Source organism: Neofelis nebulosa, chromosome 6 (assembly GCF_028018385.1).
Source record: "Neofelis nebulosa isolate mNeoNeb1 chromosome 6, mNeoNeb1.pri, whole genome shotgun sequence".
Classification (NCBI taxonomy): Eukaryota; Metazoa; Chordata; class Mammalia; order Carnivora; family Felidae; genus Neofelis; species Neofelis nebulosa.
The window spans coordinates 19,330,213-19,344,139 of NC_080787.1; the positions used below are offsets into that span (position 1 = coordinate 19,330,213).

The 13,927-nt window shown below is 45.4% G+C and overlaps 1 protein-coding gene across 8 annotated transcripts in view; it reads right to left on the reverse strand.

Annotated features, from left to right (window-relative positions):
- PHACTR1 (phosphatase and actin regulator 1) overlaps positions 1–13,927 on the reverse strand; it is a 565,269-nt gene that overhangs the window by 243,743 nt on the left and 307,599 nt on the right. The gene's annotated exons all lie outside the window — the stretch shown is intronic.

Below are 13,927 nucleotides of genomic sequence, written 5' to 3' on the forward strand. Positions count from 1 at the left end.
GGTTATACCTTATTTACATCACAGCTACTCTATCAGAGATTTCATCACCTCCACGTAATTAAAATTAAGGGTGCAATCTCCTGTTATGACCTGATGTTTATATACTAGAAATAATCACTCTACAATACACTGTGTCTCATCTAAATGGAGTAGAGCAGAGAACAGCATTTAAATTGTGGTTCTAAAAAGCTCTGGGATTCTAGGATGCTATGGGAGAGCAGAGAGAACAACCCCCTTCTTATCTGGCGTGTGTGTGTGTGTGTGTGTGTGTGTGTGTATATACACACACACATATATATATATATCTCGTCTTCCAAAGTTTCTACGTTTTCTTCCAAAGAATCCCTCTTCTCCTTGGTTATGCTTTTATTTCTTTATGAATACAGATATTCCCTTTTGTATATGCTCCCCCTCTTCTGCCTTCTAGAAAAAACTTGAAAAATGAACCCAGGCATGCAATCTGATGAACTACTACAGTCCCCGGGTGGTCCAAGCTATTTCTTCTTGTCCTATCGCAAGAAATCTACATATACATTCACGATCCAACCTCAAAGACCTCGAGAAAGGCCGGGAGGGGTCCAGGAGCCCATCATCTCTACTTCCACTGCAAAGGGCTCTTTCAGCTGCAAATATTAAAATCGCTTCTTTTGTATTCACTTTTACTCTGGGTTGTGGTGTTCTGACCACAGGCTGCTTAATAGTGCATGAATAACTCATCCGTGGCTGGTAGGAAACTGCACCATACTATTCATTCTGGATGACACAACATTAGGGCCCTGGGCAAGCCAAGAGGTTCACTGTGTGTTCATTTGGGGCGTGAGTTCCCGGCGGTGGCGTGTTTGACTTTAACGGGCTGGCAAAGAAAGTTACAAGTTAAGGAGTTCCTGAAATTTGCAGAGGGTCGTTCTTGAATGTGCAAATCTGTGACGGCCCCGGTCACTAAGATCTGCTTCTCTACACGCCCTTTCGTCACATGCAAGTAAGCTCAGTTTATCAGGCAGGTATCAATTTCCCAACATATAAATAAACGTTACATACAGTGTCTGCTGCGTTATGTCAGACAAACTCCCATACACAGACTTTAAGTCTCTCATGCGATAACCTAATTCTGGTATGTGCCCAGCCTGTCAGCGATGGATGGTTGCTAACTGTGTGAGCGGATTTCGTTCCTCCCTTTGTGCCAGGAAATACCGGTGCCAGCTCTTACTGAGAACACCTTCAGAATCTGGAGTCCTCACTACAATGTGGCTCTCAGTAATTCAAACCAACACCAGGAATGTAGTTAGGTAGGCGGATCTTCCCTTTTGCAATTTTATTTCCTGGTACCCCCTCCCCCCCAAAATTAAATCAGGTTTTGCTTTTCCCTTTTCTTGCTGGCTTCTCTTTCTGCTCCTAAACTTGGAGCAGAGCTACAGTTTTAAAGAAGCTGCATCGAAAGGAGCTATTGCTTCATCATAGATGGTTATTGTACTTGAAATAACACAAGAACTGAGGTACGGGGAGAGGGGGGACAAGGGAGGCAGAAATGTTATACGTCTAAAAATGAAAATTAAAGAATGGGAGCACCCCTCCCCCTTCAAGAACCACGGCTGGGGTTGCAGCTTGTTTAGAAGATAATTATTTGATTTTATAATTACTCTTGTGGGTTGCAAAATAATTACTGTGGAGGCAAATCTCCGTGTGCCAAGATAGCGGAGGCGATTATTCTCAAGTTCATGCAGAAACAATAGCAGAGTCAAGATGGTTCACTCTTAGGTGGGGATCTGAAATCCACTCCCTTTGTAAAATGTGCCAGCCTCAAGCCCACATAAAGGTCAGGGTGGGGGTGGGGAGCAAAGAGAGTCTGCAAACCCAATTCCCAGGAGCGGTTTCTTTTTGGGTGGATTTTCACTTTAAATCTGTCCCTCTGGACACCCTAGGACATCAAGTAGCCCTTTATAAAAACCAGAACCGCAGGTTCGGGTGAGCATCACAGATGTTGCCAGGGTCCCCGTGGACTCAGAATCAGATATTGTGCAGAGATGGTTAGAAGCGGCATCATCTCATTAGAGGAATTTTGATGCAGTCAGGGATCAGCAAAGTTTTTTGATGAGGGTCAGAGAGTAAATACTGGAGGTTTTACGGGGTTTCTGTTGCAACTACTCAGCTGTGCGGCTGCCACCATGGACAGTCCATACATGATTGTGCGTGGTTGTGTTCCAATAAAACTTTATTTATACACACCGACATTTGAATTTCACCTAAATGTCATGTCACTAAATATTACTCTTCCTTTGATTTTGGTCAACCATCTGAAATTGTAAAACAAACAAAATAAACAAATAAATAAAAAAACAAAAACCTCCTCAACCTACAAAAACAGGCAGAGGGCTCATGAGCCAAAGCTTACCAAGCTCTGATTAGCTAGGTTTCAGGCACCTTGGCAACATGTTTAAGGAAGAGAAGTAAATTCGTTTTACAAGTGGAAAAAATTCAGGGTGACGGTGACCCAAGTGGGTCCCCAACACTTCCTAATGCTACTCAAACATTCTCCACCGCATAGTCTCCTCTTGCCCTTTTTAACGAATTGACAGTTTGCTTTGGGTGTTGGTTTTTGCCCAGATGTTTCTGGAAGAATCATTTTCACATTTAATTAATCACTTTGAGAAGTTGAACTTCAGGGGCGCCCGGGTGGCTCAGTTGGTTAAGCATCTGACTCTTGATTTTGGCTCAGGTCATGATCTCACAGTTTATGAATCTGAGCCCTACAGAGGGCTCTGCACTGACAGTGTGGAGCCTGCTTGGAATCCTCTCTATCCTTCCCCTGCTCGCTTGTTCTCTCAAAATAAATAAGCTTAAAAAAAAAAAAAAGTTGAACTTCATTGACCAAAATAACTAGTGTCTTCTCAGAGGCTCACACCTTCGAGGGGGCATCAGAGGGACAGTCCAGGTACAGCAGCCTCAGCACATGACACACAGGATGCTGTGACCACTCTGGTTCTCTGTTCCCTCTTTTCTAACATGGCCACCATAGTAGTTCCAATGTGAAAAGGCTGTTCTGATGATCACAAGGAAACAACATGTGCCAATTATAAAGTGTCATATATTGGGGCACCTGGGTGGCTCAGTTGGTTGAGCCTCCGAGCTTCGGCTCAGGTCATGATCTCACAGCGTGTCGGTTCGAGCCCGGCATTGGGCTCTGTGCCGACAGCTCAGGACCTGCAGCCTGCTTCAGATTCTGTGTCCCCCTCTCTCTCGGCCCCTCCCCCACTTGCACTCGGTCTCGCTCTTAAAATAAAAACCCTCAAAAAATAAATAAAGTGCAATAGATTTATGTAAGACCTCTAGACTTTCTAAAAAAAAAAAAAAAAAAAGAAACCTTATTGGCTTCCTTAAATGGAGTGAATTAACTCTCTTCTTGACCACCAACTCAGAACCTTCTTTCTTTCTCAAAAATCCTCTAGAGAGGCTATCACCAAAAATACAGGGACAAAGATTAGAAAGGATGTGGAAAAATGGAACCTTCAGGTACAATGGCAGCCCCTTTGAAAAAGACTCTGACACTTCCTCAGATGGGTAAGTGGCATAACCATATGATCCAGCAATTCTACTCCTAGGTATAACACCCAAGAGAAATGAAATTTACGTCTACACTAAAACTTGTACGTGAATGCTCAGAGCAGTATTATTCACCACGTGTCACATCCATGCACTAATTTAGCAATAAAAAGAAATGAAGTAGTGATACACGCTACGCCACGGATCAACCTTGAAATGGATCAAACTCCACTTACACGAAATGCACAGAGAAACAGAAAAGTAGACTGTCGTCTATAGAACTGTTGTCTATAGACTGTTTCTATAGAAACACAATGTAGACTTGTGGTTACCTAGGGTTAGTGGAGGATAGGCGGATCGCAGGGATAGGCTGGGGGTGGCAAGGTTTCTTTTTTGGGTAATGAAAACGTTCTAACATCCACTGTGGTGATGTATGCACAGCCCTGTGAATATACTAAAACCTGCTGAAGTACATTTTTTTTTGACGTTTATTTATTTTTGAGAGACAGCGAGACAGTGTGGGAGGGGCGAAGGGGCAGAGAGAGAGGGAGACACAGAAGCTGAAGCAGGCTCCAGGCTCTGGGCTGTCAGCACAGAGTCTGACGTGGGGCTTGAACTCACGAGCCGCAAGATCATGACCTGAGCTGACGTCAGACGCTCAACTGACTGAGCCAGCCAGGTGCCCCTGAATTACACACTTTAAATGGATGAATTATATAGTGTATGGATTACATCCCAAAGCACCTAAAACTCCAGTGACATTTTGCATAGAAATAGGGGGAAAAAACCCTAAAATGTGTATGGAACCATAAAAGACCCCAAAGAGCCAAAGCCTTCTTAAAGAAAGAAAAGGCAGGAGGCATCACACTTCCTGGTTTCAAACTATATTATAAAGCGATAGTAATCAAAACAGTGTGTTACTACTGGCACAGACACACAGATCAACGGAAGAGAATACTGAACCCAGAAAGAAAAAAACCCATGCACTATGGTCAATTAGTTTATGACAGAAGAGCCACGAATATACGGTGGGGGAAATGATCATCTCTTCAAGAAATGGTTGTGGGAAAACTGGACAACCACATGCAAAAGCATGAAACTGGACCGCACCTCACACAAAAATCAACCCAAAATGGATTAAAGACTTGAACGTAAGTCCTAAAACCAGGAAACTCCTAGATGAGAGGGAAGAAGTTCCTCGACATGGGTTTTGGCAGTGTTTTGTTTTGTTTTGTTTGGGATTTGACACCAACAGCAAAAAGCAACAAGCAAACAGGAACTATTGGGACTACATCAAACCAAAAAGCTTCTGCACAGCAAAGGAAACCACCAGCAGAATGAAAAGGCAATCTACGAAATGGGAGAAAATATGTGCAAATCATATATCCGATGAGGGGGTTAGTATCCAAAATATATAAAAAAAGAATTCATACAACTCATCAGCGAAAAAGCAAATAATCCAATGAAGAAATGGGCAGAGAATCTGAATGGGCATTTTTCCAAAGACTCCAAATGGCCAACAGGTACAGGTAAAGGTGCTCAACATCACTATCAGAACAACGCAAATCAAAACCACAAAAGCTGGGGCGCCTGGGTGGCTCAGTCGGTTGAGCGTCCGACTTCGGCTCAGGTCACGATCTCGCAGTCTGTGAGTTCGAGCCCCGCGTCGGGCTCTGGGCTGATGGCTCAGAGCCTGGAGCCTGCTTCCGATTCTGTGTCTCCCTCTCTCTCTGACCCTCCCCCGTTCATGCTCTGTCTCCCTCTGTCTCAAAAATAAATAAACTTAAAAAAAAAAACCCACAAAAGCTATGACCTTACACCTGTTAGAACGGCTCTTGTGTTACACAAACAAACTAAAACAAGACGTGTGGGCGGGGATGTGGAGAAAAGGGGACCCTTACGTACTGTTGGTGACCATGTAAAGGGATGCGCAGCCACTACAGAAAAAACGGTATGGAGGTTCCTCGATAAATTGAACATAGAACTGCCATATGATCCAGCAATTCACTTCTGGGTATGTATCCAAAGGAAATAGAGATTGGATATTGAACAGATATTTGCACATCTATGTTCACTGCAGTATTATTCACAGTAACCGTGAGTTGGAAGTAACCTAATTGTCCATCATTGGATGGATGGATAAAGATGTGGTCTATACACAACGGAGTATTATCCAGTCAAGGGAAGGAAGGATATCCTGCCATTTGCAACAACACGGATGTGTACCTTGAGGGCACTACGCGAAGTGAGATACAGCAAAGAAAGACAAATACTGCACGCTGTTAACACTGCATGTATAACTGAAATTAGCTAAGGGAGGAGAACGTCAGTGTTCTCACAAAATAGAGGTAACTATGGGAGGTGATGATATACGTTCAGTAACTAGACGGAGGGACTCTTCACAATGTATATCAAATCATCACAACACGCGCTTTGAACATCTTACGCCATTTTGTCAATTGTGCCTTGATATTAAAAAAAAAAAAAAAAAGCCGTAAATCTAGAAAGAACTTTTGTACACTCTGAAAATCTCCCTAAGCCTCCTGCATCCTTTCACAGCCCGTGTCCCAGCTCCTTGGCCTGGTAGTCAAGACCTCAACATGACAGACCACATGATAGACCTCGACCCAGCCTCCCGTCTCACCTTCCTAGGTGCACCCCCCACCCCCCACTCCAGTCTTATCACCCCACTGTCCCTGCAGTCACTTTAATAAGTAAACACATATTTATCAAACAGATGAAACATTCATAAGTTAACTTGTATATTCTTACGATGAACATAGTTTAAGTGCCTAATATCTGTGTGCGTTCCAGCCACTGAAAACACAGCAGCGAGGAGGAAAGAGAAGAAAGACCCTGGCCCTGAGCACTTTATAACTAATGTCCTCTCCCAGGGCCTCTTAACCCATTCCTGTCTCTGCTCTGGATCCTGCCTGAGGGACACTTCCCTTCAGGTAGCTCTGCCAGGCCAATGCTATTCACCCACCACGATTGAGCTCACGTGCCGTTCTCCCCCCCCACTCTAGACTTCTCTCTCAAGAAGGTGGAGCCCCCCCCCCCCCCCACCTAGGCGTCCGCAGCGTCCTCAGTCTACCTCTGCATAGCAAGAAGGTAGCCCTCTGCTAGGTGTTCCCACAGCACAAACTCATCCTTTAGCTATCTCACACGTCAAGTTCACGGTCGCCATCAATGCTTGTTAGGTGAATCAATCAGTGACCGTGTTCTACCCTTTCTCCAGCCTCCGAGGTGGAAATGACTGCCAAAGCCACCATCACATTGTCTCTTGCACGCGGTCTACTGCGAGCGTTCCGGCTGTCTTGTCCCGAGGCAGAGAATCTCCACTGTTCTGTTTCCATCCCGACAACCGGATTCTTGTTTAGCTCCTGGTTCGCTTACCCGGATCTCTGCAACTTGCAGCCCTTTGGCCTTTTCCTTCTCTCCCTTATCAACCTGCTGGTCGAAGGGAAGCTCATCCCTTGTGCTCCCCCAGGGCCTCTGGCGGTAACAACAATTTCAACACAAATGCTTACTTGGCACAGAGCTCCGAGCCGTCAGAGGTAACTGCTAACTGGCTCACTGCGCCCCTCCTTTCACACAGGACTTGAAACTCTAAACACCTACGGAAGCCCAAAAAGGTTTTTTGCCATTCTTATGAATTAGCAAACTGCAGAAATGAAAGCTTGGAGCCAGTAAGCACGTTATTGATCCCTCCTTCCACCAATACGGTTTCATATATAGATCTTATGCATGAATCCTTTTTATCTCCTTTAGACACGTGGGTATATTTCAAGCTACAGATCTTACAAATATTTTTAACATCTTTTCTCCCAAACGAAGGCAGTATTTACAGATGCCGTCTGCAGAACAAAAGATATTAAAATGGAAGGGGAAATTATTAGTCAAATCACACAGGAGTTCAAAGCTCTGCTAAAAATAAGGCCACGTGACTCTGAGCCGCTGGTGCTGGAAGGTGTTCCTGGGGCTTTGTTAAGGGTCTGTGACAGAATCACAGAATCTTGATCTTTTGACACTCACCGCTCAAGGTCTTAAAACACCCTTTCTTGAACTCTGAGTGGCTGTGGCATTAGGGACCTTTCTCTTGTCTGCCAGCAACACCATCATAAAAACCCATTCACAATGCGCTTCAACATAACACGGGAGCTGGGGAATGGGGGTGATAAATTTAGAGGGGCTCATTTATCTTTTTCGGTCTGCTTTTGCATATGTGTAAGATTTTCCCTAATAGTTTTTAAAAGGTAACTTTTTCACACCACCTCTGCTTAAAAAAATCTGTGTGCAGCCTTCAGCGCTCACTGGGTGGAATCCAAACTCTGGAAATGGTCCCAGGATCTTCCTAACCTCCCTCGTTCCCAGGGTGGGGCTGACCATTCTCTACTTTCAGCTTCTCAAACAATACCTTTCTCTCTCAAACCCTTTTAAAACTTCTGCACACACACTTGTCTACGCATCTCCCTGTACTACTTTGTAAGCTACTTGAGGGTAGGGGTGCCTGGGTGGCTCAGTCGGCGAAGCGTCCGACTTCAGCTCAGGTCGTGATCTCGCGGTTTGTGGGTTCGAGCCCCGCATCGGGCTCTGTGCTGACCGCTCAGAGCCTGGAGCCTGCTTCGGATTCTGTGTCTCCCTCTCTCCCTGCCCCTCCCCGGCTCGCACTCTGTCTCCCTCTCTCTCTCAAAAATAAATAAACATTAAAAAAAATTGTATAAGCTATTTGAGGGCAAAGACCATACAGTCTTACTGATTTTTATATTCCCAAAACTTAACATGGCACACAAAAACGCTTCACATATTGCTGGAAAAAAACATATGTTTCCAAACGAAGTCATGTTCATTTCCCCATCCATTTCAAATTCTACCTGCTGAACTTCTCCCTTTTCCTGAGCTAGCCATGCTCTTTTATAGCTTCCATCGTTTGCGTATGTCTTGTTGGGGTTTTTTTCCCCTTACCAGAAGGACTCGTCTATTGTGATATTGCAAATACCACCTCCTCTAGGAAGCCCTCCTGCTTTACTCACACAATTAATGGCTCCCTCTGGTAATCCAGCAGTTTACTTCCTGCTGTTCTCACTCAAGTCCAGACTCTTCAAAGGCCGTAACTGGTTGTTGTACCTGTTGGTGTCTATCGCTAAGCCAAGGGGGCCTGGCACACTCCAGCTGCTGATTTTAACACTATTTGTAAGACAATCAGTCAACGGCTCCATGGCTGGGAGTCCATGATGCTTTGCAAGAAAGTTTTAAGAACCCAACTGCATTAACATTCCACCCTCAGTACACCAGTCCCAACATCTTGCTAAGCCCTTCCTCTCCATTCTGCCCTACTGGCTGAGCGAGTGCCCTTTCCAGGGTTCCACACAGCCTCTATGCTCAGCCCAAGTCAGAGCTTTTCCTAGGCTCTCCTGACCTTAAGGAAGCAGTTTCCTGCCTCCGTCTCTTGCTGGAGGACCACGTCCTCCAGAGCCATCCCTTTGACTCTGAGGCCTCATCAGGCCCACGTCCATTAAATCCTCCAATCACTCCTCTTTGCTTTTAAGTATATTTTTTGAAGTGTCTTTCTTTCTTTTTGAGGGAAAGAGAGAGGGCAAGCGGGGGAGGGGCAGAGAGAAGGAGAGAGAACTCCAAGCGGGCTCCGCACCTTCAGCGCTCAGACTCATGAACCTCGAAATCATGACTCGAGCCAAGATCAAGACGCTTAACTCGCTGTGCCACCCAGACATCCCTCCAGTCACTACTTCCTTCAGCTCCTGGCCTTTCCTCTTCCTCTCGGAGAAACAACTAGATCTCCCCTTGCCCATTTTTTTGATTACTCGACAGACCAAAAACAAAAGCTTAGCCATTGTAAATTCGGATCTACACGTGAGTCTTTTTACCTAGAGCATAACTGGTCACCGTTGCAAAGGCTTTAAAACAACAACAAAATTTTCCTGACTTGTGCAGTGCTGAAGGGGCTCTTCCCTGGTCTCACTTCTACTCCACCGGACTTATTAGAGGCATGGGTTTTAACTCTTAAACGTAGAGTAGAAATGGGTGCTTTCGTTCTGCACACACGGGAAAGGATACCGTGGTATCCCAAAGTGACCCAGCTAATGAGTGGAGTCAGGAGCCAGTCTTGGGCCATTACTAGAAACGGCTTCCTTCACAAAGGAACAGGTTCGGTTAGTAGCCCTGACCCCAAGTGGTGATTGGGTCCACGGGGGACTGTTTGCCTGACCATTATGCACCTCAATTTTCTCACCTGCAAAATGAGGGCTCTGACCCACAGAAATCCAAAAGGCATTCTCTCCCAAAAGGCTATCTTGCTGAATGAACCCTAGAGTCCGTTACAGAGGAATATTAGGACAAATTGTTGTCACTCTAAAAGTTTCCATTGGAGGGGCGCCTGGGTGGCCCAGTCGGTAAAGCATCCAACTCTTGGTTTCGGCTCAGGTTAATGATGTCGCGGTTCGTGGGTTCGAGCCCCACATCAGGCTCTGTGCTGATGGTGAGACGCCTGCTTGGGATTCTCTCTCTTCCACTCTCTTCCCCTCCTCCTCTCAAAATAAATGCACTTAAAAAAAGTTCTTGGGGTGCCTGGGTGGCTCAGTCGGTTAAGCATCCGACTTCGGCTCAGCTCATGATCTCGTGGTCCATGAGTTTGATCCCTGCGTCGGGCTCTGTGCTGACAACTCAGAGCCTGGAGCCTGTTTCGGATTCTGTGTCTCCCTTGCTCTCTGCCCCTCCCCTGCTCATGCTCTGTCTCTGTTCTGTCTCAACAATGAATAAACATTAAAAATTTTTTTTGAAAAAAAAAAGTTCCAATTGGAATCCACTAGGAAACACGGAAAATATTTCTAATCCGTAAACAAAATTTGGAAATGTATCTAGTGAGTCAATGGATTGGTGAATTTCTATGTGAATATTTGAGTAGAAATGATGTTTAGTAAAATGGCAACCTTGAAATATTGATCAATTATATGTGAAAGGCACAGCAACCTGCAATCAGTAGGTCTTATCTCTAAATCATTTGATTACTTTTAAAATATGCCACCATAAGACAGAAGCTTCCAAGTATTTTTGTTCTTTTTGTTGTTGTTTGTTTTAAGCAGGCTTCATGCCCAGTGTGGAGCCCAATGTGGGGCTTCAACTCACAACCCTGAGATCAAGACCTGAGCTGAGATCAAGAGTCAGACGCTTAACCAACTGAGCCACCCAGGTGTCCCTCAAAATTGTCCTAAAAAGTGTTTAAAAATGTTAAAAATATTTTATTTCTATTACAATTACTTGACATTACATCTTAGTAATGATTCATGATGTTATAATTCCTATGGTGATCCCTCCCTATTAACAGACTTAAAAGGGATTCAAATAAGAATAGAAAATACAGTATGTAAGTATGTACAAAATTATATACAGAAATATCTTGCCTTCTAGAATAGATTCCTCCTTAAAGTTGATTTTCAACTATTTGTAAATTAAATCATATTCTCATATTGACTTCCAATGCAAGTTCTGTGATGATTTAGCCATGTTTCTTATAGCTTTACAATGTGCATTACTTCTACTTAGCTAAAACTTTCTCTCCCTCTGTTCCTACCAATTCCAACCTGTCAAGTAGATAAGGCGGATTAAAAAAAAAATGTACTAGGAAGTTCTGCAATTCTCATTCCATATCCTAATAAACATGGTCTATTAACTCTGCACATGTATATAACATACACACACACACACACACACACACACACACCATAGTACCTAATGGTCTGCATTCAGTGTGGGTGACACTTAAAATCAAAGATGGAAAGCACCTTGATTTTAAAGACAAACATATGAGGGTTTGAATCTTTCTTCTACCCTGTACTTGCTCTGTGTACTTGGCCTTTAGCACTGAAATGCAACAGAAGCTGGTTTCCTGATTTGCAAATGGCTTCAGTAATGTCACCAAAACAGCAAAAATGAACGAAACAAACCTATCGTTGACCATTAGTGGTGACCTGTAGTTCACAATTTTTTTTTTTTTTTAAGTAAAAGTTTACTTCGAATAAGGTCAGCAAAGCATCTTTAATACTAGTCAGTAGATATCAGGAACTTTTTTTTTTTTAACACTCTTAACTAAAATGGCAATTGATAAATGTAACTTCACCTTTAATGAATGCTCAGCCAGAAATACATCTTTTTAAAGTATTCTATGTTAGCCAAATATTTTTAGTTACCGGTGGTCTTTAACTGAAAGTTAACAAAATTTGCTTTTAAATATGTTTAAAATAACTGCCATCTTCTTTTTTTTAATGTTTTATTTTTGAGAGACAGACGGACACAAGTGGGGGAGGGGCAGAGAGGGAGAGACACAGAATCCGAAACAGGCTCCAGGCTTCGAGCTGGCAGCCCAGAGCCCGACGCGGGGCTCGAACTCATGGACGTCGAGATCATGACCTGAGCCGAAGTCGGCCGCTTAACCGACTGAGCCACCCAGGCACCCCTGCCATCTTCTACATAAAGAAATCGAGTGAGAGAGTCCGTGAGCAAGGCCTCTATAAAATATTGCCCACGTAACATTTCAAGTGAAGACTTGCCAACTCGAGCACAATTTTCCTGGGTTGCCACTAAGTGGTCTCCTCAATGCCGCACGAGAAACCAGACACATTCATGGTGCTGGAAACAACGCAGGGAAACTCCTCCTCAATGGAGCCCCACCAAATCTGTTTGCAGGACTATCTCTCCTCCACATTCCCTTCAAAAGAGCTGGCTCTCCCGGCATACAGAAAAGAGGAGTCACGTCGAAAAGAGCTTCTAGAGAACTTCTCGAACAGAAAAGTTCACTCATGATGAGCCATCCTACGAGGTTCATCTTTGCAGGAAGTGAAATTTACTGGAACTTCCTTCCCCTTGACAGCGGGCAGCACTGTTCGGGGCTCCGGCCATAAAAGAAGGGCGAAACTCAACCTCCTTCTATTTCCTGGACTACAGGAGCACACCACACGCATTAGGAAGGCAGGGTTAGCCACGTAGACACGGTCACCTGAGGTCTCCCCCATACTCGCATCCTTTGAATTAAATACTTTAGTTGCATCAGAGGATATGCGAACATCCACAGGGCGTTCCTTAAGGCATTCCAGGGTGTTTGAGACCGCAGAGATGATGCGTGTCCCAAGCATAAATAGGTGCCATAAGCTAAAAATACAAGCCTGCCTCCTCTGACCGTGTGCACAAACACGTATACCAATGACAGCATTCATACCCCTGGGTAACCACGCATCCTTGAGTGCAGACACGGAACCTTTCCTTGCTGTAGCCACATTTCCCAATCCTAATTTAAATCAACTCCCAAGGCTGTGAGAGCAGCCCATGTGTGAAGCACATCAGTCCACAGACTGATTCACTGAACAGTTTAGCCTGCATCTCATGCTCTATCACATTCGTTACATGGCAAAAGTCTGCTTTTGCATCATCCCGTTCATCCGTTTATATTCCAGAAGCGCCCTCAGTTTATACAGTACCCAAAGGACCAAACCGCCAGTCGGTAAGTGTGTGCTTCTCATGAAAGGATCTCCTCCCCCACACCTCACAGGAGATTCACTGGTGTGCTCTGTGCGCCAGGAGGGCCCCAGGTCTCCTTCTGCATGCCTGGTGCCATCCTGCATAGCCTCTCTCACAGTTTAATCAAAGAAAAGTATCATTACGCGGGCAGGACTCTAATTTTGAAAAGACGTTAGCCAAGCCACAGTCCCTTCATCACTCTGCACTTGAAGAGGCCCACAAGGACCGGAGGAGGGATACTCTCTGTTCTTCCAAAGGGAAGAAGGGAAACCCTCGTGGTGGATGGGAAAATCTGCCTGCCCAAGCAAGTGTGTGTGTCAGCGAGGCCATGAGCTTCTGGCTGGCCAGGAGCTAATGCTCTCCCTGCAAAACCTACCGCCCAAAACTTTTCTGCGACCTTCAGGGGCCCTCCGGGGTCGGCTCTGTGAGCTGCTTCGGAACCGCCCGGAGGCTCCGGCCAAATGCACGGGCGCGTCCACATCTGCAGAGGCTGCTGCCTGGTCCGCGCCAGCTGTCCCTCGTTCTGGGCTCCGCCAGCCCAGAGTCGCTGGCGGCCCGGTACCCTTTCCCCGCCCCACTTCAGATCAGGTCTGGGGGAGCTCTCGGGCTCGCACCCGCACGGGCTCACCTGCAGGAAGCCGCTGCAGGCCCCTCCCCCACCTCCCACGTTTTGGCCACTGGGGCATCATTCCAAGAGGGGCCGGCAGCTGCGCTCCAAAAATCACAGCCATGTTTCACTCCAAACAGAAACCATTCAACAACTCCACAAGTCTCCAGGGCGCCGTGGCCGAGGCCGAACCGCCTCTCCAAAGTGAACCCACCCGAACCCCACATCTGTAACGCCGCCCCGGGCAAAGCCCAT